Source organism: Chelonia mydas, chromosome 23 (genome assembly GCF_015237465.2).
Source record: "Chelonia mydas isolate rCheMyd1 chromosome 23, rCheMyd1.pri.v2, whole genome shotgun sequence".
Lineage (NCBI taxonomy): Eukaryota > Metazoa > Chordata > Testudines > Cheloniidae > Chelonia > Chelonia mydas.
This window is the reverse complement of record NC_051263.2, coordinates 141,764-163,890: the sequence shown is the minus strand read 5'-3', so window position 1 is coordinate 163,890 and position 22,127 is coordinate 141,764. Positions and strand designations below refer to the sequence as shown.

At 42.6% G+C, this 22,127-nt stretch overlaps 1 protein-coding gene across 10 annotated transcripts in view; it reads left to right on the top strand.

Moving 5' to 3' along the window:
• LOC102932319 (leucine-rich repeat and fibronectin type III domain-containing protein 1-like protein) overlaps positions 1–22,127 on the top strand; it is a 251,812-nt gene that overhangs the window by 96,972 nt on the left and 132,713 nt on the right. For 4 of the 10 annotated variants that reach the window (XM_043534720.1, XM_043534716.1, XM_043534714.1 and 1 more), the window contains one exon: positions 16,594–16,764. The exons of 2 other annotated variants lie outside the window; for them this stretch is intronic. The gene's annotated coding sequence lies outside the window, so the exon portion shown is untranslated. Of the gene's footprint in view, positions 1–16,593; positions 16,765–19,340; positions 19,412–19,827; positions 19,912–20,802; positions 20,991–22,127 lie in introns of those variants that run through there. 4 more of the 10 variants (XM_043534712.1, XM_037884610.2, XR_006287234.1 and 1 more) reach the window with 3 other exon arrangements.

Sequence of the window (22,127 nt, the reverse complement as noted above, 5' to 3'; positions counted from 1 at the left end):
TTTTTGGGATTATTTAGTCTGCAGAAGAGAAGAATGAGTGGATATTTGATAGCAGCTTTCAACTACCTGAAAGGGGGTTCCAAAGAGGATGGATCTTGACTGTTCTCAGTGGTAACAGATGACAGAACAAGGAGTAATGGTCTCAAGTTGCGGTGAGGAAGGTTTAGGTTGGATATTAGGAAAAACTTTTTCACTAGGAGGTGGTGAAGCACTGGAATGGGTTACCTAGGGAGGTGGTGGAATCTCCTTCCTTTGAGGTTTTTAAGGTCAGGCTTGACAAAGCCCTGGCTGGGATGATTTAGTTGGGAATTGGTCCTGCTTTGAGCAGGGAGTTGCACTAGATGACCTCCTGAGGTCCCTTCCGACCCTGATATTTATGATTCTAAGGGCTAGAAGGTATTTTGGTGTTCAGAGAGTGTTCTCTTAAAGGGTGTGGACTTTGTCATTCATTTATATATAGTTGCATTTGAGCTTCAGTAACTATTTAAATTTTGCAAATAGATACCTCTTTGCTAATTTGCAGCAGTAATAGACCATCCCCAAACTGACTTTGATACGCACAATGGAGGACAAAACTCCTGCACCATTTCCAGCCATTTCTATAGATTTTTCACTTCACACATCCATGCCTGGCTCAAGCACAGGCCTGAGTACACAAAGGAAAAGCCAGGCTCTCCATCTTTATCTTAGGTTTTGGGGGTGGGTAGCATTGAAAACACAGCGCGACCAATCTGCGCCCTTATTAGCCTATATGGCAGTGATGGTGACTGCTCTAAAAAGCTGCCTTTAAAAGTCCACACCACTGTTCCCTCTAAGCTGTGCGCATGTGTGCGCACGCACACTGATCCTAAACCCCGCGCACATGGCGAAACACCGCACACACAAAAATTTGCACAGAAGTGCAACAATTTGCACAGAAGAAATTTTCTGCGCTCACGGCCTGTCAAAAATTTGCACAGAGGAAATTTTTTGTGCACACAGCCTGTCAAAAATTAGAGGGAACATTGGTCCACACCCACCTTTTTGTGTACCCTGAAGCTTGAATCTCCACATGCAAATCAGTTTGTGCCACTTGAATCTAAGGCCAAGGTCTATGCTAGAAATTATGTCAGTATAGTAATGTTGGGTAGAGGGTATGTTTTGGGCAACATTTCTATAGCAGCTAAAACCCTAATGTAAATGCATTTATATGGACATAAAAGAACTTTTGCGAGTATTGTTTATTTTGCTCACTGAACTGGAATAAGCTTTACTTCAGAAGCATTTTTTTTTGCTGATATAAGGTCTATCTGCACTGGGGTTTTTGCTGGAATAACTATACAGGTATAGCTGCACCAGCAAACCTTGTAAGTGTTGTCTCGGCCTAAGGTTTAGACATGCGAAGATTTGGAGGTCAGCCAAAACTGCAGGCCATCAAATGCTAACCCAAATCACATGCCATTCCCACTTCAGCATCCATGTGTTAGACCAGAATAGCTAAACTTGGCTTGTTTTTAACTCACCTCTCAGTTCATCTTGGTCCCTCGTCTCTCTCTTGCATTGTAAGCACCTTCAAGGCGGGGACAGTTGTTATTTTTGTGTCTTGTACAGCCCCAAATGCACTGTTGGCATAATTACAGCAGCAGCAAGACTAATAACAAACTGTCTTTGCAATTTCGGGCTCACGCTTTCAGGGCTGGCTTTCTTTATTGAACCCAGCAAGCTGTGTGTGACTGTGCTTCTTTCCTCTCCCCACCTGCATCAGTGCCCATAATAAGGTCACTTCAACCCTGTATCTTTCCATTGTAGTATTATCAAACTCTGAGACCAAATATTTCCAAATAATTTAGTATTCAGTAGGCATTTGCCCATCCCTACTGCACAGTCACCTTGATACAATAATTGATATTTTCTATTGCGAAAAATTGATTTATCTGCACTCAGCCAGTACCCACTTCATAAATTAACTTCATTATTTTAATTCCATACGCACAAGATGCACCCACCCTGACATCTTCAAAATGCCATTTAATTAAGCTGTAGTCCCAGAGTTCTCCAGCCACTCAACTCAGAGAGTATGCTACCAGGACACCCTGCAATTAGATTTGATCTCTCATTAGCTGGGACAGTTTTTTCTCCTATACCATTCATTAGTGCTTTATCTGCAGTGTAAAAAAAATCTGCAAATGAATGAATGTTTTATTAGCTAGATGTTCCTTCAGTTCACATTGTAAATGCTCTTAGTTTAAAAACATTAATGTTCCATACTCAATACGTCAAAGTAATTTATAAATGGCATCTTAGCTTATGCATCCGATGAAGTGAGCTGTAGCTCACGAAAGCTTATGCTCAAATAAATTGGTTAGTCTCTTAAGGTGCCACAAGTACTCCTTATCTTAGCTTATGTGATAGAGGTACTCAAGAGGTATTTATCAATGCTTTATACATGTAACTAGGAATATTTTTCTTTCCCTACATTATCCATATATTTAAATTAGTTACAATCTTATTAGAAAGTGTTTTTGAAGGTTCATAATCCAATACTGTATTTCTTCTCATAAATGCTTTTCAGTGCTTTTCTAAGTGAAGCCTCATCACAGGGATCTTTAATTTGAATTCTGTTATCAGTCTATGTGACCCTTTGTGAACACACTCCTGTTTCTTATATTTAGTGATAAAGTTGCTGTTGTGTTATATTAAATTCTCGGCATGAAAATATGTAAGGTCCTGCACCTCCACTGCTTTAGCATTGCTGTTTATAATTTTGATTGTTTTAAGATACTGCAGGCTGAATATTGGCCAATTTCTCCTCTTCATGTTTCTACAAACCTCAAGGTGCTCTACTTGAGACTTTATTAGAATCAGCAATCCCCTTATGAACCCATATTTCAGCTGCAAAAGCACAGCTCTTCCATGACTAATTCTTTTGCAAACAGAAGGCAACTAAACTTCCTCCATAAGTGGCAATTTGCCTTTTTTTTCTCTTTAGGATTTAGTCCACTCAATAGGGAACCGTGTTTTTATATTTCCTGCTTTTCCACCTCCCCATACACTCTGTAGGCAAAAAGAACTGGACTTTTGTATGCAACAGGAACTATCTTATGTAGGCAAAAAGAACTGTCAATTAGAACTGACTCAAACTTTTTAAATGGGTTCCTAAAGCAGATTTTGTGCCACCTGTGTCTCTCTTCATTATCAGTCATTGTCACCTAAAGAGCTGGAGATGTACGGAACTGCTGAACCTTGAATAATTCAGGTGCTTTGGAAAATGGGTCTCTGTCTACCCAGGAAATTTGCACGTATCTTGTTTAGAGTGATCGTTTTCAGACACTCTCAAGGGATGGGCAGAAAATCTTTCCAGTGGCTCATTACCAGAAAGTCATCTCAGATTCCAACAGAGTATATGAGGCTTTTTTTTTTTTTTTGCACAGAAATATAGTGAGGGTAGGTTCCTCCAGATAGACAACACTTTGCAAAAGCTGCATATTACCAATAAAATCCCCAAACCCTCCAGATACTTTGTATATAAACATGCATTTATTTTGTAAAATAAATATCAATTGATTGGAGATGGACAAAACTCTTTAATGAAACAACAATTAAATAATAATACCTCACCTCTCAAATGAAGCATTGTAGATAGATAGTGGAAACCCTGATTTGAGTCATCCTTACTGTGAAAATGTGCCATACCTTCAGTAATGAAAAGGAAAACATAATGGGAACATACAACCTGGGGGGGGGGAGAGAGGTGTTCAGCAAACAGCTGCCAGTTGCAAAATGGCTCTGTTATGGCTACAGCTACTTGGTTCTGCCAAATTTTAAAATGCCAGCTCCAGAAAGGTTTGCAGGAAGAAAATTTCCTATAAAATAGCATTCCCTGCACTAGGGAGAGTTAGGAAGGACTAAGAAGTCATACGGTACTCGTGCGGAAGATGTTGTTTTGGTGCTATGCCTATTATGAGTCTATCAGCCATCACCCTAACCAAGTCAGCCTTCTGCTCAGAGCTAAGATAATTCTACAAGCCTGTATCCAGTATCTGAGCAGAAACTTTGAGCTGAGTAAGCCGTAACTACATTTGAACTGGCAAATACTTCTTGGTTATGTCTTAGAATTACTTAAAAGGGATATTATTTTTAGTTATTAAAACATGACATGGGAAGATCTGTACCAATTTAGTGTGCATTCTTTTCTGTGGGAGACATGAAATTGAAGATGATGACCTAGAAGGTACCTTCGTGCCCTCATTCATGAGCCGGTGGTACCCCTTTTGGGAAGAAAACAGATAGTGCTGCTTGGCTATCTCTGTTTCTATTATTCACTTATCACTTTTTCTAGAAGCGCTGCCTCTTTGCTGGTGATAGTCATCACCTAAAGGAAAGACTCTTCGGGTGGCAGGGTTAAACTGGGTGAGGTGTCTGGGGCTTGGTATGATCGGTGGACAGTTTACTACCCATATATTTCTTCTTCCATGTGTTTCTGTCAGTTTGGGAAGCTCCCACTCCATAAGAACTAGGGAAGTATGCTGGGCACCTGAAGGAGTTACCTGACCTCTGTATGGGTAATTCTCAAGTAGTGGGTGATGTGGCCCATAATCATTTGAAGAAGCTAAATCCCTTTGTAAGTTCACTGTACTCAGACCATCATCTCAGGCATTGACACCTTGACAGCAGGATTGTCTGGCTATGTAGACTTCCTCCTCAGGCCCTACGCTACCAGCACTCCCAGCTATCTTTGAGACACCACTGACTTCCTGAGGAAACTACAATCCATCGGTGATCTTCCTGAAAACACCATCCTGGCCACTATGGATGTAGAAGCCCTCTACACCAACATTCCACACAAAGATGGACTGCAAGCCGTCAAGAACACTAACCCCGATAATGTCACAGCAAACCTGGTGGCTGAACTTTGTGATTTTGTCCTCACCCATAACTATTTCACATTTGGGGACCTTCAAACCAGCGATACTGCTGTGGGTACCCGCATGGCCCCACAGTATGCCAATATTTTTATGGCTGACTCAGAACAACGCTTCCTCAGCTCTCGTCCCCTAACGCCCCTACTCTACTTGTGCTATATTGATGACATCTTCATCATCTGGACCCATGGAAAAGAAGCCCTTGAGGAATTCCACCATGATTTCAACAATTTCCATCCCACCATCAACCTCAGCCGGGACCAGTCCACACAAGAGATCCACTTCCTGGACGCTACGGTGCTAATAAGCGATGGTCACATAAACACCACCCTGTACCGGAAACCTACTGACCGCTATTCCTACCTACATGCCTCCAGCTTTCACCCAGATCACACCACACGATCCATTGTCTACAGCAAAGCTCTACGATACAACCGCATTTGCTATAACCCTTCAGACAGAGACAAACACCTACAAGATCTCTATCAAGCATTCTTACAACTACAATACCCACCTGCTGAAGTGAAGAAACAGACTGACAGAGCCAGAAGAGTGCCCAGAAATCACCTACTACAGGACAGGCCCAATAAAGAAAATAACAGAATGCCACTAGCCATCACCTTCAGCCCCCAACTAAAACCTCTCCAACGCATCATCAAGGATCTACAACCTATCCTGAAGGACGACCCATCATTCTCACAGATCTTGGGAGACAGGCCAGTCCTTGCTTACAGACAGCCCCCCAACCTGAAGCAAATACTCACCAGCAACCACATACCACACAACAGAACCACTAACCCAGGAACCTATCCTTGCAACAAAGCCCGTTGCCAACTGTGTCCACATATCTATTCAGGGGACACCATCATAGGGCCTAATCACATCAGCTACACTATCAGAGGCTCGTTCACCTGCACATCTACCAATGTGATATATGCCATCATGTGCCATCATGTGCCAGCAATGCCCCTCTGCCATGTACATTGGTCAAACTGGACAGTCTCTACGTAAAAGAATAAATGGACACAAATCAGATGTCAAGAATTATAACATTCATAAATCAGTCGGAGAACACTTCAATCTCTCTGGTCACTCGATTACAGACCTAAAGGTCGCAATATTGCCACAAAAAGACTTCAAAAACAGACTCCAACGAGAGACTGCTGAATTGGAATTAATTTGCAAACTGGATACAATTAACTTAGGTTTCAGAGTAACAGCCGTGTTAGTCTGTATTCGCAAAAAGAAAAGGAGTACTTGTGGCACCTTAGAGACTAACCAATTTATTTGAGCATAAGCTTTCGTGAGCTACAGCTCACTTCATCGGATGCATACTTAGGGTTGAATAGAGACTGGGAGTGGATGGGTCATTACACAAAGTAAAACCATTTCCCCATGTGTATTCTCCCCCCCCCCCCCCCCCAACTGTTCCTCAGACGTTCTTGTCAACTGCTGGAAATGGCCCATCTTGTTTATCACTACAAAAGGTTTTCTTCCCCCCCCCTTCTCCCCCCCCTGCTCTCCTACTGGTATTAGCTCATCTTAAGTGATCACTCTCCTTACAGCGTGTATGATAACACCAACTGTTTCATGTTCTCTGTGTATATAAATCTCCCCACTGTATTTTCCACTGAATGCATCTGATGAAGTGAGCTGTAGCTCACGAAAGCTTATGCTCAAATAAATTGGTTAGTCTCTAAGGTGCCACAAGTCCTCCTTTTATTTTTGCGGATACAGACTAACACAGCTGCTACTCTGAGACCTTCCTGTGTTCTGACCATCCATCATTCTGACTCTGTCACTCCAGAATGTCTGCTGCTACAGTGATCTAATCCAATCACTGCCCTGTGCAGGTACTGGCCCATTGATGAAAGCATGACAGACACTCTCACCTGATGTATGCTTGAGGCACTGATTAGCGGTTCATAATAACAATAAAAGTTTCTCAAATGCATGCAACATGTGATAATTGCCCTTGTTGGCATTGCTTCAGGATGTTTAACTACCCAGTGCTTTCAATTAGCTAACATTAATGCCTGACTGCTGAGTTCTTCTTGCTCTAATTACAGTTACAACTTTTGGAACCACGCAGTGCTACTTTCCATCCTATGGCTCTGCTCAAATTCAGAACACCTATATAACACACTGAACCAGCGCAAGAAATAATTGCACACCCTGTCACCTTGCCTGGAGGGCTGGAACCACTCCCAGGACATAACACGAGGTCCCTTTCAAGTTTAAGGGCTAACTGTTAAAGGAAAATTCAAACATTTGCATACACTCAAAATGCTCATTTAGCCTTTTACAATGGATTAACTTGTCCATTTAAAATAGACGTTTGTTAACATTTGTTTAAGATGCTACACCATAGTCAATTACTGGAATTATTCAACAGCTCAGTCTCCCTGAAATCAAAAAGACAGTGTGATGTTTTTCATTGAGATTTTTTGTGTAATATGAACTATAAGGACCCCAATAATTGCCATACCATATCTGGCCTATAGCCTATTAGGTGCTTCAGAGGAAGTTGCTAGAATTCCTGCAGTGGACAGTTTATGGAATAAACTTCCTATGGAAGAAGTTTCTTTCTAAGCCTTGTGGGTTAATGGTTGGTTTATGCCCTGAAAGAGGAGAGCTTACGTTATTTATCATATCTAATGTAACTGTGGGTATTCTTATTATCCAGATAAATATCCTTTTCTTGAATCCTTCTAAGCTCTTGGCCACAAAGATACCTTGTGGCACTCAATGCCACAGGTAAATCATTCTTTGAGTAATAAAACTTATTTCCTTTTATCAGTGTTAAATATTTTGCCTTTCATTTTAATCAGATGTTCTTGCAAAATGAGAGAGGTGAACAAAAGTGCCCAATATACTTTCTTCATCATGTTGATTAATTTATATAGCTCTGCCATGTACCTCTTTGTCTTTCCTTCTCTGCACTGAGGAAATCCAGCCTTTCTCTAGCTCCAGTTCCTAGTAATGGTGCGACTGTTAGTGTAGCTTTACAACTGATGTTTTGTTTGTCAGCCATCTCTAGACTTGTTTAATTTGTTTCTGATGTACCTTTAGAAACGCTAGGAAAGGAAGAGGATTATGCTGTCTCCCTGTCAGAGGACGAGGAGGACAGAGGGAGTGTATCCATCCTCATCCTTTCTTTTCTACCGCAACAAAATTTAGGATGTTTTTCCAACTGCTGCTTGGAGCAATAGAGAGACATCGTTGATGTATTAAATATGATTCCAACAAAGTTCTTCCACCTTCTAATGCACAGACTACAAGGAATTCAATTTGGGAAGATTGGATTATAAGAGTCTTAAATAGCTTTTGGCTACACAGCCCTCCTTCAGTACCTTCAGATTGCTCATTTTATAGATTGGAGGCTGTTTGTACATCAATAACCAGAGAACAAAGATAATTTTTCTCCTTTTTTCCCCCCTCTGTAATGGTAGAGTTTCTGAGCTTTTCTTATTGGTTCTGGCACATCTGTTTTCCCCTGGAGCATAATCTATTTCTCGGGTGGAATAAAACTAACAAAATCACTTAGTTTACATACTAAACTACCAGAGTTATATGTGAAGTGAGATGAGGCCGCAGCAAAACAACTTACAGGGTCAGTAAATAAAGCTGAATCTCTTGCTGTGTTACTCTAAGGCAGTGATTCTCAACCTGTTTACCATTGTGGGCCGCATATGTAGCCCACAATGTGTTATGTGGACTGCATCCAGTGCTACCTCTGTGATCCTGAGGATGTCACATGGGCCACAGCTCTGTGCTGATTGGGCTGCAAGCGGGCTGCGGGTTGAGAACCACTGCTCTAAGGCCATGTCTGCACTACCACTTATGTAGGCAAAATTTATGAAAAAACACAACTCTGCGTGACATAAGTTTCACTGGCATAAGTGGTGATGTTCCCAGCGCTGTGTCAACCTAGCTACCACCACTTGTTGAGGTAGCTTTATTACGTTGACGGGCGAGCTCTCTCCTGTCGGCATAGAGTGGCTACATGTGCGACCTCACAGCAGTGCTGCTGCATTCGTACAGCTGTGCCTCCGTAAGCTCGCTAGTGTAGACATGGCCTAATATGGTAAACAGCTTTGTTTGCCACTGGCAAGGTGAAGGGTTTATAACCTGCAACAGGTAGTTAATAATGCTTTAAAATCACAACACTTGAGAACATTCTGATTTGGAAGAAGAGCCAGAAATAGCCATCAGATCCAATTAGTAATTTCCCAATTCATCACTTTTAAATATGTTAGGTGAGACATTCCCATATACCTCCCCTCAAAAACAGGATGTGAGAGAGGCAAGAGTGATCTCTAGATTCTTCTTCAGATTCCTACACTGCACTCGTCACCATGTGCCTTGATAAATCAGAAACAAGATTTACTAGTGCATTAAACACTTATTAATTATCGCTGCCCTATTTCTCCAAGAACTACCACTGTACTGTGCTACCTTATTAGTTGTATTACAACAGCACCTAAAGGCCCCAGAGGGCTAGATTTGTACAAACATATCAAAAGACATTGTCTCAACGCAGAAGAGCATATTATTATTTATTATTTGCATTATAGTAGTGCCTAGAGGCTTCCAGCCAAGATTGTGGGCCCCATTGTGCTAGACAACATACACCTGCACAGTAAGAGACAATCCCTTTTCTTAAGAACTTAGTCTAAATAGACAAGAGAGACAAAGGCTGGGAGAAAGTTCTCATTGTGAGCCCCCCTTGACAGACGGAGAACTGTGGTACAGAGTGATCGGACAACTTGCCCAAGGTCACACGGGAAACCTGTGGCAGAGCCACATACTGAATTCAGATCCCTTGAGTTCCAGGACAGTGTCTTAATCACAAGAATATCCTTCATTTCTGTGGGTATAGGGTCTGCCCTTGTGGAACAGCTTGCAGGATCAAGGCGTAAGTTACATTATGTACATTTAATATTGTATGATCATTGCCTGAACGGTATTCCTTACTAGAATTTTTGTATTACTTTAATTGGTCTCCAGCTAAGGCCCTTGAAATAAAGGGTTGCACAATATAATGGGACAATTAATGATAATTTGAATTTTGCATTAATACAACATACTAACTGGCATTTCTCATTTAGTAGGTTCAGTATACTTAACATATGAACAGCAATAAAGTTCAAGAACGTGTGGGAACAGATTTACAGATTCGATAGATTTGGGTCAATTCATTATTTTTTTCTGTTAGCCTGATTCATTTTGGACAAATTGTATTTTAGAAATTAACAATTGACCTTCGCTAGACCTGACAGCTGATTCCTCCAGGGAACACTTATAGAGTGCTAAGTATCTGAGAAGCAGTCCCATTGGAAACCATATGATAGTCTGGTTGATACTGGCTGATATTGAATAATGCACGTCTTTTACATGTTCTGTTTTGTTAGAAATAAGGTATGCTGGGGTTTTTTTTTTCTCTTCTTGTGGGCTTTGCACTATAATTTGGTTGAAAGTGGAAATCTAAAGATTCCCAGGAGATATTTCTTTCATGAAAAATGCTCACTTAAAAATCATGGAATTTTCAGCTCCATTAGAGAGGATTGGAGAGTAAGAACTCCTGTTTCTCAATTCACATACTCAGTACTGTATAACTAGAAGACCAGGATTCACTTGCAAATCAAGATGCCAGCTGTGTGGAATTAGAACACAGAGAGCTTTCCACTTACAAGATAGACACACATCAATTGAAGTGCCCAGTGATATTTAAGCCTTCATTTTTTCAAAACTTGTGAAGATCTTTTCACTTTAAATATATTAAGGTTTCTTCGAGTGCTTGCTCATGTCAATACCATTCTAGGTGTGCGTGCGCCCATGTGCGCAGTCATTGGAGATTTTTGCCTTAGCGGTATCTGTAGGGCCAGCTGTGGCACCCCCCTTGAGTGCCACACTCATGCATTGGTATATGAGATGCTGCCAGTCTTATGCCCACTCAGTTACTTCTTACTGTCTGTGGTGGTTAGTCAGAGAGCATTTCCTTGCATAGCAAGGGCTAGCGGTTTGGTTTCTCTTTGAGCCTTAGGGCCTTGTAAATAGTTGTTTATAGTCGTTAGTGTTAAGTATTTGTTAAGTGTAGTTAGAAGTTAGAGTCCCAGCGGGGACTTCACCCGGTCTCCGGGCTTTAAGTCACAGCAGCTGCCTCAAGTGCTTGGGGGAATCACATGTGAAGGACAGGTTTTATATTTGTAAAAACTTTCGACCCAGGACTCGCAAACAAATATCCTGCTCTTTCCGGGATCTCCTCATGGAGGCTGCCCTTTGTCCAGCTTCCGAGCTGTCCCACCAAGGCTCGCCTAGTACCTTGCAGTGTACCCCCGGCACCACTCCCCATCACCACTGCCCAAAAAGAAAGCAAGGAAGCATGGTTCCCCAGCACTAGACAAGAAAGGCCATGGGGCATCAGGCAAAGGACCCAGTTTGGGCTGCCCGGCCACTCCGGAGCTCCGTGAACATTCCTCCCCAGTCAGGGCCCTTAGCCCCTTACAGGATCCACCACGGACTCCTGGGAGTGGTAGGGGACCAAAGGGTTCAAGTACCTTTATACCCTCCCACCTCCGGGCTCGCTGGTTGTCTCTGCAGCCAACAAAAAGGACAAGCAGGGGCACACTAGTTCAACTCTCAAAAATAAAAAGGCCAAAAGACTGGACCTTTTGGGGAGAAAAATTATTCAGCAGCCAGCCTGCAATTCCAGGTGGCAAACCATCAGGCCCTCTTGGGCAGGTATAACTTTAACTTATGGGACTCCTTCTGTAAATTCAAGGAGTCCCTCCCTTATGGTGTGGCCCAGGAATTCTGGCCCTCCCTTTGAGCCTCTAGCTTCCTGCTCTCTTCTGCTTTTCTCTTGGAAGGTTTAGTTCCTGGTCCCGATAACATCGGCCTGCATGGTGACCGAGATCAGGGCATTTACTTTGGATCCGACCTATACGGCCTTCTCTAAGGATAAGGCCTAGTTGCGACTACACCCAGCGTTTCTGCCCAAGGTCATTTCCCAGTTTCATACTGGCCAGGAGATAAACTTACCTGCCTTCTTTCCAAAGCCTCATACGTCAGAGGAGGAGCACAGGCTACGCACCCTGGACATCAGGAGGGTGCTGGCCTTCTACGCTGATAGAACGAAGCCATTCCGTATGTCAACGCAGCTGTTCATTGCAGTGGCAGACAGAATGAAAGGTTGCCCAGTATCTGCTCAGAGGATTTCATCCTGGATCATGGCCTGCATGCACTACTTCTGTGAGCTGGCGAAGGTGCCTCCAGGCAATAGTGATGGCATACTCGACTAGGGCATAAGCGTCAATGGCCTTCCTGGCACAGGTACCAATCCAAGAGATCTGTAGAGCCAGAACCTGGTCGTCTGGCCATACGTTCACGTCTCATTATATGGTTACCCGGCAAGCTGAAGAGGATGCTGGCTTTGGCAGAGCAGAGTTGCAAGACCTTGAACTCCGAGGACACCTCCATTGATACTGCTTGTGAGTCACCTCGAATGGAATTGACATGAGCAAGCGCTCGAAGAAAAAATAATGGTTACCTGCCTTTCATAACTTGTTCTTCGAGATGTGTTGCTCATGTCCATTCCATTACCCACCCTCCTGCCCCTCTGTCAGAGTTGCTGGCAAGAGGGAGCTCAGCGGGTGTAGGGGCGGCGGTGCCTGATATACCGACGCATGAGTGCGGCACTCAAGGGGGCGCCACAGCTGGCCCTAGAGATTCCGCTAAAGCAAAAATCTCCCACGGCCATACACATGGGCGCGCACGCACCTAGAATGGAAGTGACATGACCAACACATCTCGAAGAACAACAATAATAAAAGGTAGGTAACAGTTTTTTCTTTCATGAAAAATAGCACTTAGCGGGAGCTTGGTACATCGATGGAGACTTTAGTACTTTCATTCAGCTAAAACCCAATATCCTCTCCTACCTCTACAACTTTGTTGTTTTTATAAACATATCAATTGCTGTATATGATCTGATCCAAGCCCACCTTGTCCAGTATCCTTCCTCTGGGAGTGGTCATAGAATCATAGAATATCAGAGTTGGAAGGCACCTCTGGAGGTCATCTAGTCCAACCCCCTGCCCAGAGCAGGACCAATCCCCAACTAAATCATCCCAGCCAGGGCTTTGTCAAGCCTAACCTTAAAAACTTCTAAGGAAGGGGATTCCACCACCTCCCTAGGTAACGCATTCCAGTGTTTCACCACCCTCCTAGTGAAAAAGTTTTTCCTAATATCCAACCTAAATCTCCCCCACTGCAACTTGAGACCATTACTCCTTGTCCTGTCATCTGCTATCACTGAGAATAGAATTTGGATCCACCTTTCAGGTAGTTAAAAGCAGCTATCAAATCCCCCCTCATTCTTCTCTTCCGTAGACTAAACAATCCCAGTTCACTCAGCCTCTCCTCATGAGTCATGTGTTCCAGACCCCAATCATTTTTGTTGCCCTTCGCTGGACTCTTTCCAATTTTTCCACATCCTTCTTGTAGTGTGGGGCCCAAAACTGGACACAGTACTCCAGATGAGGCCTCACCAATGTCGAATAGAGGGAAACGATCACGTCTCTCGATCTGCTGGCAGTGCCCCTACTTATACAGCCCAAAATGCCATTGGCCTTCTTGGCAACAAGGGCACACTGTTGACTCATATCCAGCTTCTCGTCCACTGTAACCCCTAGGTCCTTTTCTGCAGAACTGCTGCCAAGCCATTCGCTCCCTAGTCTGTAGCGGTGCATTGGATTCTTCCGTCCTAAGTGCAGGACTCTGCACTTGTCCTTGTTGAACCTCATCAGATTTCTTTTGGCCCAATCCTCCAATTTGTCTAGGGCCCTCCGTATCCTATCCCTACCCTCCAGCGTATCTACCACTCCTCCCAGTTTAGTGTCATCTGCAAACTTGCTGAGGGTGCAATCCACACCATCCTCCAGATCATTTAGGAAGATTTTGAACAAAACCGGCCCCAGGATCGACCCTTGGGGCACTCCGCTAGATACCAGCTGCCAACTAGACATGGACCCTTTGATCACTACCCGTTGAGCCCGATGATCTAGCCAGCTTTTACCCACCTTGTAGTGCATCCATCCAGCCCATACTTCTTTAACTTGCTGACAAGATTAGTGTGGGAGACCGTGTCAAAAGCTTTGCTAAAGTCAAGGAATAACACGTCCTCTGCTTTCCCTTCATCCACAGAACCAGTTATCTCATCATAGAAGGCAAATAGATTAGACGGGCATGACTTTCCCTTGGTGAATCCATGCTGACTGTTCCTGACCACTTTCCTCTCCTCTAAGTGCTTCAGAATTGATTCCTTGAGGACCTGCTCCATGATTTTTCCGGGGACTGAGGTGAGGCTGACTGGCCTGTAGTTCCCAGGATCCTCCTTCTTCCCTTTTTTAAAGATTGGCACTACATTAGCCTTTTCCAGTCTTCCGGGACTTCCCCAGATCACCATGAGTTTTCAAAGATACAAGATGCTTTAGATGCAAGATGCTTTAGATGCAAGAAACCACAAAGTGAGTCCCCCTCATAAGCATTCTTGTCAATGGATTATAAAATGAGAGAGAAAAATATTACAGGCCGTCCCTGATCAGGAGTTTGGGAAAAGGAGAAATTTTAGGGTTTGGAATCCTTTCACAAAAGAGAAAAACTGCTTCCTCAGCACAATTCAGGCAGTTCAGTTGTCCATTCCCTGCTTAAGAGAATCCCCAAAAGTATGAATCAGACATTTGATACCTCATTAAAGTGAGCATTGTGGTTAGTGAGTTTCAGATTGGCTCCGCTCACTTATGCTAAAGCTTTGAATCCACATGTCTGATGCTGCTCTCCATGTTTACTCATGGTTAACTAGGCACTTCCCAATATCTAGGAACTACCTTTTGGGGTGAAAGTAGAGGCAAAATAGTGGTGATGCTGGTTTTGTTAGAAAATCCACACAGTGTGAGAGAGCAGCCATTTTGGATATATCCTCTATATTAGTGCTATTTGGGCTGCAAGAGATACCGGAAAAGAGTGAAATTCACCCCCGTGCAGCGGACCATGTGGAGTGGTTATAGAGTTCCTTGACCTCCAAAGTTATTAGAGAGGACCAGGATATGTTGCCGGGGGAGATTAATGAAGAGAGACTTCCTGGTCAGTATGGTTGTGACCTAGCCAGTTTTTAATTGGCCTTGCTGGTGTTTTGACTGGCTCGCTGGCTGCTGGTTGCAGTGTGCTGGTTTGGGGTGGGTTTTTTTTTTTTTTTTTCCTACTTGGAAAAAGAAACCTGCCATATTGAAATGAGCAACTGTAAGCTGCTCAGCCAGCAGTACATAGGTCACGTGGTGCTGGGAAGGACGGACAGACCTGAGGCTTGCTAGTGGAGACCAGGAGGGGGAAGGTGGTGCTCCTGCAAGGGGACAGTAGTGCAGGCTTCTTCAAGGACTGAGGTTCCTGTGAGAAGGGCTCATGGGCCTGGGGGGCAGGGGTGGGAGAGTGCACCTGAAAGAGGAAAAGGTGGAGGTACCAAACCTACATATCAGGGAGTTCTCTAGTTGCTTCTGAAGGTACGGCTCTGTGGTTATGTCCTCACACTCCAAGCAAGAACTAGGTGCACCCCTTTCTCTCAAAAAAAGGGGTGCTTTAGTGGGACATTTCACCCCTTTTGCAAAAATTGCTGCCCTATATAAAAAAAACAACTACTAAATCATTCGGGAATGTGAATTGGGTGACAGGGTTGCTCAAAAGATTGGTAGTATAAGGTGGTGCTTTTATGTCTAGATCACGGATTCAAATCAAACGTTTTATAAGCCAGATGTTTTAAGGAGAGTCTGGGGGATGTTTTCATTTGCGCATGGAATGGCTAAATCAAGTAATTCTATTTGCATTATAGTTTAATTACTCTTGACCCTCCAGAATTAAACTTAAAAATATTTTTGAGCAATTTCCTATTTATTGTCTGCTTCTCGGCTCTGGGGTATCTAAGGCCTCTCTGGCTCAGTATCTCTAACAATAAAATGTACTGCTCTTGCCATATACCTGAAGGGATTGTAGGGTGGTGATTCCCTGATAATAAGAGAGATTTAAATTCTGCTGTGCTGCTTAACAGGCAAGACTCTTAGGTGAAATGCCCAAGTGTTGCATATATTAAAAATATGCCTCATAGTCCTCCTCAAATTGAGCTGAATTAGATAAATGCACTTTTTAAAACAGAAGAAATAATTCTTTTTAAAATAGATAATATACCTGCTAATAAATGACATTTGTTAGTGCTCTAGCACTTAGAGGTAATTTATGGACATGGGGGGGAGGGAGGGATTCATTTTAATATCATTTTCTTTCACTTGAACTAATTCTATGCTTATAGAATCCTCTTGTTTGGGTTCATAAAGCAGCTTGTTGGTTTGTGATTTTTTTTTTTGCCATTCCCTACTATTGCCATTTTATGTCCAGATGAAACTCCTGTTTGTGTGGAGGGGGGGAAAAAAAAGGGAGAAAGAGAGACAAACGGTTCCTGTTGGAGGAGAGCGTTTTGGCTTCTCTCTGTACAGATTATGTTCAGATTGGTTACCCTTTTTATCTTGCTTTAATGTGCCTGGGTTCGCTCTCTGTTGCTGCTGCCTCTGCCACTATCTTCTGTCACCCCTAATGATTCTGATAAAGTGCAATTCTAGAAGAGAATGTTGCCTCTTAATTTCAGGATGGATGGCCACCTCAGGGGCTGTGTGGTGCTGCATTGTGAATCTGAATGGAGAATGCATTACTTCAAGGACTCCATACTCAAATGAACCACTAATGAAAGAGCATTGGAGTCCTGAAAAGAAGCAGAGACTGGAACAAGTTTAACAGTCAATTTGAAGGTCAATTTAAAGTAAGAGCTGACTGTTTTTTTTCTCTTCTTTTTCTTCTTATGGGAGTGGGTGTCATTTGTGTCTTGTTAAAGGCTATTAGCAGTATGCAGATTACTATATTTAATCACCCAAACAAGTTAGAATTACAGCTAAAGTCTCCCTGTCAAAACTCAGTTGAGCTACCCACTATTTTAAGATGTGTAAGCAAGCTGCCTCCTGTATAGCTTCTTCGAGGATGTGCTCAACAGTAAAACAGAACAACCTGCATGCTGTTAGAATTAAAGCAAGAAAGCAAATCTGCGAAGGAAAATTTGATCTGTGCAGCAACAGAAACACACAGTACTTCTTTAAAAAGAAGTCAACGACGGTCACTGCACCCAGGATGAAAATTCCCCTCAGGGTTACTTTTCTTTTTATGTTAATTTGCATTTTAAGGTCATATGACTCCATCTACAACAGTGCACCTATGCTGTTTGCCAGCAAGTAATTAGATTTGATATTCTGTGTCTTACAATTAATTCTCTACGCTTACAGCTCTGCTCAATTTTACACTGTAGATTTTCATTACATTATTAGCACATTTTATGATACAGAAAATTACTAAAAAAACTTTCATGTTTTCCCTCCCAGTGGGGGGACTTGGAGTAGTTTGTATCTGTCAAATGTGCACAAGGAAAATATTCAACACAATTTTTTTTTCATTTGAGAAACAGGCCTGTATTCATTGGGGTGCTGTTAAATCACCTTGGATTCTTTTGTGGGGCTTATATTTTTCCATCTATTACAGTACAGGTAGTTAGAAAACTAAACTGAACAGAGAGAATTATTTTCAAGCTGATTGGAAACCTCTAAACAGATTTCCTGCATTTCTTTATGGTTTTTGGACAGAAATTCATGTGGTTTCGAAAGTGCTTTTGCAAGCCTGCGTTTCAGTTCTTTCTCTAAGTTTATTAAATAGACTAATCTGTGAGTTCATACTTCTTTTCTTTGCCAAAACAACTACTTCTCAAAAATAACCCAGCACTCAAGAGCCAATAAACACTGGTTTCTGTGCGTTGTTCCACAACTGAGATGCACTAAAGCCTTACTCAGGGAAATGTGCAAGAGAAGAAAGCTTGAAGTGATACTGTGTGCTGGGATGCGGAGATTAAAACAGTATGAAGGGATCTAATGCATGTGTGGGACATTGCTTTAAAATTAGTCTTTTCTATATTTGGACAGTCAGGTGTTTAATATTTTCCTACAGAATGAGATTGTCCACTGTTGTTTTGAATAGCTGTCTCTCTCTCTCTCTCTCTCTCTCTCTGCCCTTTTCTCCTGGGTATAGCAAACTATCTCAGCAAATTGAGAGCTAGCCAGTTTTGCCACATATCTCCTTACCTCTGGGTGTTGCTGTCAGACTTTCTTTTAACTTAGGCCAGGTCTACACTACTAATAGCTTATAGTGAATAAGCAACTCCCCTGAGCAACATAAATTACACTAATGTAAGTGCCAGTGTGGAAAGCGCTGTGTCAGCGGGAGAGCTTCTCCTGCTGATATAGCTACTGCCTCTCGTGGAGGTGGATTTATTATGCCAACAGGAGAGTTCCCGTCAGCATAGAGCATCTTAACCAAATGCACTACAGCAGCATCCAGTGCAGCTGTGCCGATGTAGCGCTTTTAGTGTAGACTAGCCCTTAAAGAATTGCAACCTGCATGCTAATGAGCCCTTGCACAGTGTACCTTAGCTGTGTAGGACCAGCAGAATTTTGCACATTCTCGTTTGCTTTTTTTTTTTTCTTATCCATTGATAAATGTTGATGCCACTGATAGAAAACATTGCCTGCAATTCTGACTCAGTCTCTAGCATTTCATAGATGTAGAGATTAATTCTTGCCAGCACATGGCCAATGTTGTCCGCAAACTGTTTGCAGTAGCTTCTGGTTTGGGGATGATGAAGATTCATGCAGTGATCATTAGTTTACATTGAAAGCATCTGCAAAGTTTTGCATTGTTCTCAAGACACACAGGTCATGGCAGATCTTGAGAGCTGCTACCTTTTCCCAACTAGCTTTTGACCAGGCCCTGCTAATCACTGTAAAAACCAGAATAGAACAGGGTAGCTCATTAGTCTAGAACATGTGGGAAAGTGCCCCTCAGTGGTGTGCCTGCCACGCTTTTCAAACAAGTCCTGTTGCTGTTGCTTTGGAGCTGTATTCCCACCCCACCCCATACACACATGCAGTAAAATGTGCTCCTGTGCACTTGACAGTGTTGGGCCTCTGGAGCAGGCTGCAGCTGCCCCCATGCAATTCTATGGCCAGTTCTCTCACCTCCAAATACAACTAGCTCCCACTGAAGTATATAGACATTGTTTGTATCCTCAAGTGGAAGAATTAAGCTCCCTGTGTTTTAGGAATTTATTCCTCTGTTTGAGTGTGAATTCCAGTCTATAGAACAATTCAGTCTCCTGTACGTGACTCTCATATTAGTAATTCTGGTTACAGCAGAAGAAAAATATTGATAAGAAATGTTAAATCAGTCATTACCACATTGGGGATTATATATTTAAATTCAAACACGTGGCTGTTATTATTTTGTTGTTGCTTTATTTAGGACTCTCACCTTCTGGGCCTAGCAGGATGCAAAGGATATTCATGTGGCTTTCGCACATTCCCTTACTATTGGTAAGACTTGCACATGAATAGATGGTCATAGGGAGCACAGTTTGCAAAGGAATTTAAGACAAACTCTTGAATTCCTTTGAATCCAGAAATTAAATTTAGAGGCTAGTTGATAATCACTTCAGCTGGATACAAAGCAGAGTCCATCTGTTTTTCAAATGAGAAGTAGCAAATATTTTCAAATGGAATCACAATTTATTTAATTCATTATTAATTGCTTAGATAGTCCAATTCAGGATGATTAATTCCTAAAATTGACTTAATTATAATTGTCTAGATTGTCATTCTCCCAATAATTAGTTCTAAAAATTGCAGAATCATAATAACCTCTAAATAATACATGCTTTTTAAAATCCTGCAATTGCACAAAGTTCAGAACATCCCATTATTCGTAATGAAAGATAAAATACTTTTTGCAGGCTTGGTGATTACACTCAGTCATGGTACCTGCAGATTGTCGAATCCATCAGTCAAGCAAAACACATCCCTAACAAAGTTACAAGGTGAGAAAGAACACAAAGTACTTCTAGGTCCATTCCACTGTCATCTTTTATAGCACTTCTACTATTCTTGGTTAGTGAAGCCAGTAGGAGCTGTGAAAATTGCATTTATTTAGGTGCCTAAATATGAAATTTAGGATCCTAAGTTTGGAAATTTGGGAGTTAGTTCCAGATCGTTCAATATATCCTAAAATAGAAACAGAAAATTATTTGAGTTCCATTCCTGGCTAAACTCATAGCAGCTGATACTAACGAAGGCGGTGGATAATCTTGCAGTAACTGCCACATTCAAGTAGAAATTTGGAACGGCTTGGACATAAATCCTGAGATCATGAGCAGACACTCTTTTAGCATTTGTATGCACAATTCCTTACAAAATCTGCCTTGCAGTGCAGTTTGATACCCTCACAATTAATCAACAAATCCTTTCAGCACCTTTTGATTGAATAATGGAGAGAAATAAACACTCATTGCCATTTTCTGTCTCTATAGTCATAGATTTGAATGTTGAAAAGGTTCTGCTGAATGGATAGTGGTAGCGTGACCCCATTCATCTTGCTTTAGTCCATTCGCTGAGCTTTATGACAGTTGAATACCATGCTGCCAACCCACAGCACTGCGTGTTATAACTCAGTCTTCACAAAAATCAATTTGTGTAACATATTTGAGCAAATGTGTGTGATGGGCTACATTTTCTGCATGGCATGGACTGAACTACAAAGTGAAATTTGCTTTCATTTTCCATTTATGTCCCTGAAAAAAGAGGAAAGATTAATATTTGCACTTGCCATTGCAGTTAGTGCATAAAGAACATTAGTCTTTAGTTTCAGGTTCAAGAATTGTAAAGTTGGAGTAAATTTTGAGGTAACAGTTTATGGGGATTGTTTTTTCCAGATGTGATGTAACACCTCTCTTTCAGAATGCAACAAATGAGGTTAATTTTGTAGAAAAGGGGAATGCAAGAGAAGAAGATAAAATTCAGGATGGCCAACATAAATACCTTATTCAGCCCTGGTCTACACTAGGACTTTAGGTCGAATTTAGCAGCATTAAATCGATGTAAACCTGCACCCGTCCCCACGATGAAGCCCTTTATTTCGACTTAAACGGCTCTTAAAATCGATTTCCTTACTCCACCCCTGACAAGTGGATTAGCACTTAAATCGGCCTTGCCGGGTCGAATTTGGGGTACTGTGGACACAATTCGACGGTATTGGCCTCCGGGAGCTATCCCAGAGTGCTCCATTGTGACCGCTCTGGACAGCACTCTCAACTCAGATGCACTGGCCAGGTAGACAGGAAAAGAACTGCGAACTTTTGAATCTCATTTCCTGTTTGGCCAGCGTGGCAAGCTGCAGGTGACCAGGCAGAGCTCATCAGCAGAGGTGACAATGATGGAGTCCCAGAATCGCAAAAGAGCTCCAGCATGGACTGAACGGGAGGTACGGGATCTGATCGCTGTATGGGGAGAGGAATCCGTGCTATCAGAACTCCGTTCCAGTTTTCGAAATGCCAAAACCTTTGTCAGAATCTCCCAGGGGATGAAGGACAGAGGCCATAACAGGGACCCGAAGCAATGCCGCGTGAAACTTAAGGAGCTGAGGCAAGCCTACCAGAGAGGCAAACGGCCTCTCCGGGTCTGAGCCCCAAACATGCCGCTTCTATGGTGAGCTGCATGCCATTTTAGGGGGTTCAGCCACCACTACCCCAGCCGTGTTGTTTGACTCCTTCAATGGAGATGGAGGCAACACGGAAGCAGGTTTTGGGGACGAAGAAGATGATGATGATGATGAGGTTGTAGATAGCTCACAGCAAGCAAGCGGAGAAACCGGTTTTCCCAACAGCCAGGAACTGTTTCTCACCCTGGACCTGGAGCCAATACCCCCTGAACCCACCCAAGGCTGCTTCCTGGACCCGGCAGGCGGAGAAGGGACCTCCGGTGAGTGTACCTTTTAAAATACTATACATGGTTTAAAAGCAAGCATGTGAAAGGATTAATTTGCCCTGGCATTCGTGGCTCTCCTGGATGTACTCCCAAAGCCTTTGCAAAAGGTTTCTGGGGAAGGCAGCCTTATTGCGTCCTTCATGGTAGGACACTTTACCACTCCAGGCCAGTAACACGTACTCGGGAATCATTGTACAACAAAGCATTGCAGTGTATGTTTGCTGGCATTCAAACAACATCCGTTCTTTATCTCTCTGTGTTATCCTCAGGAGAG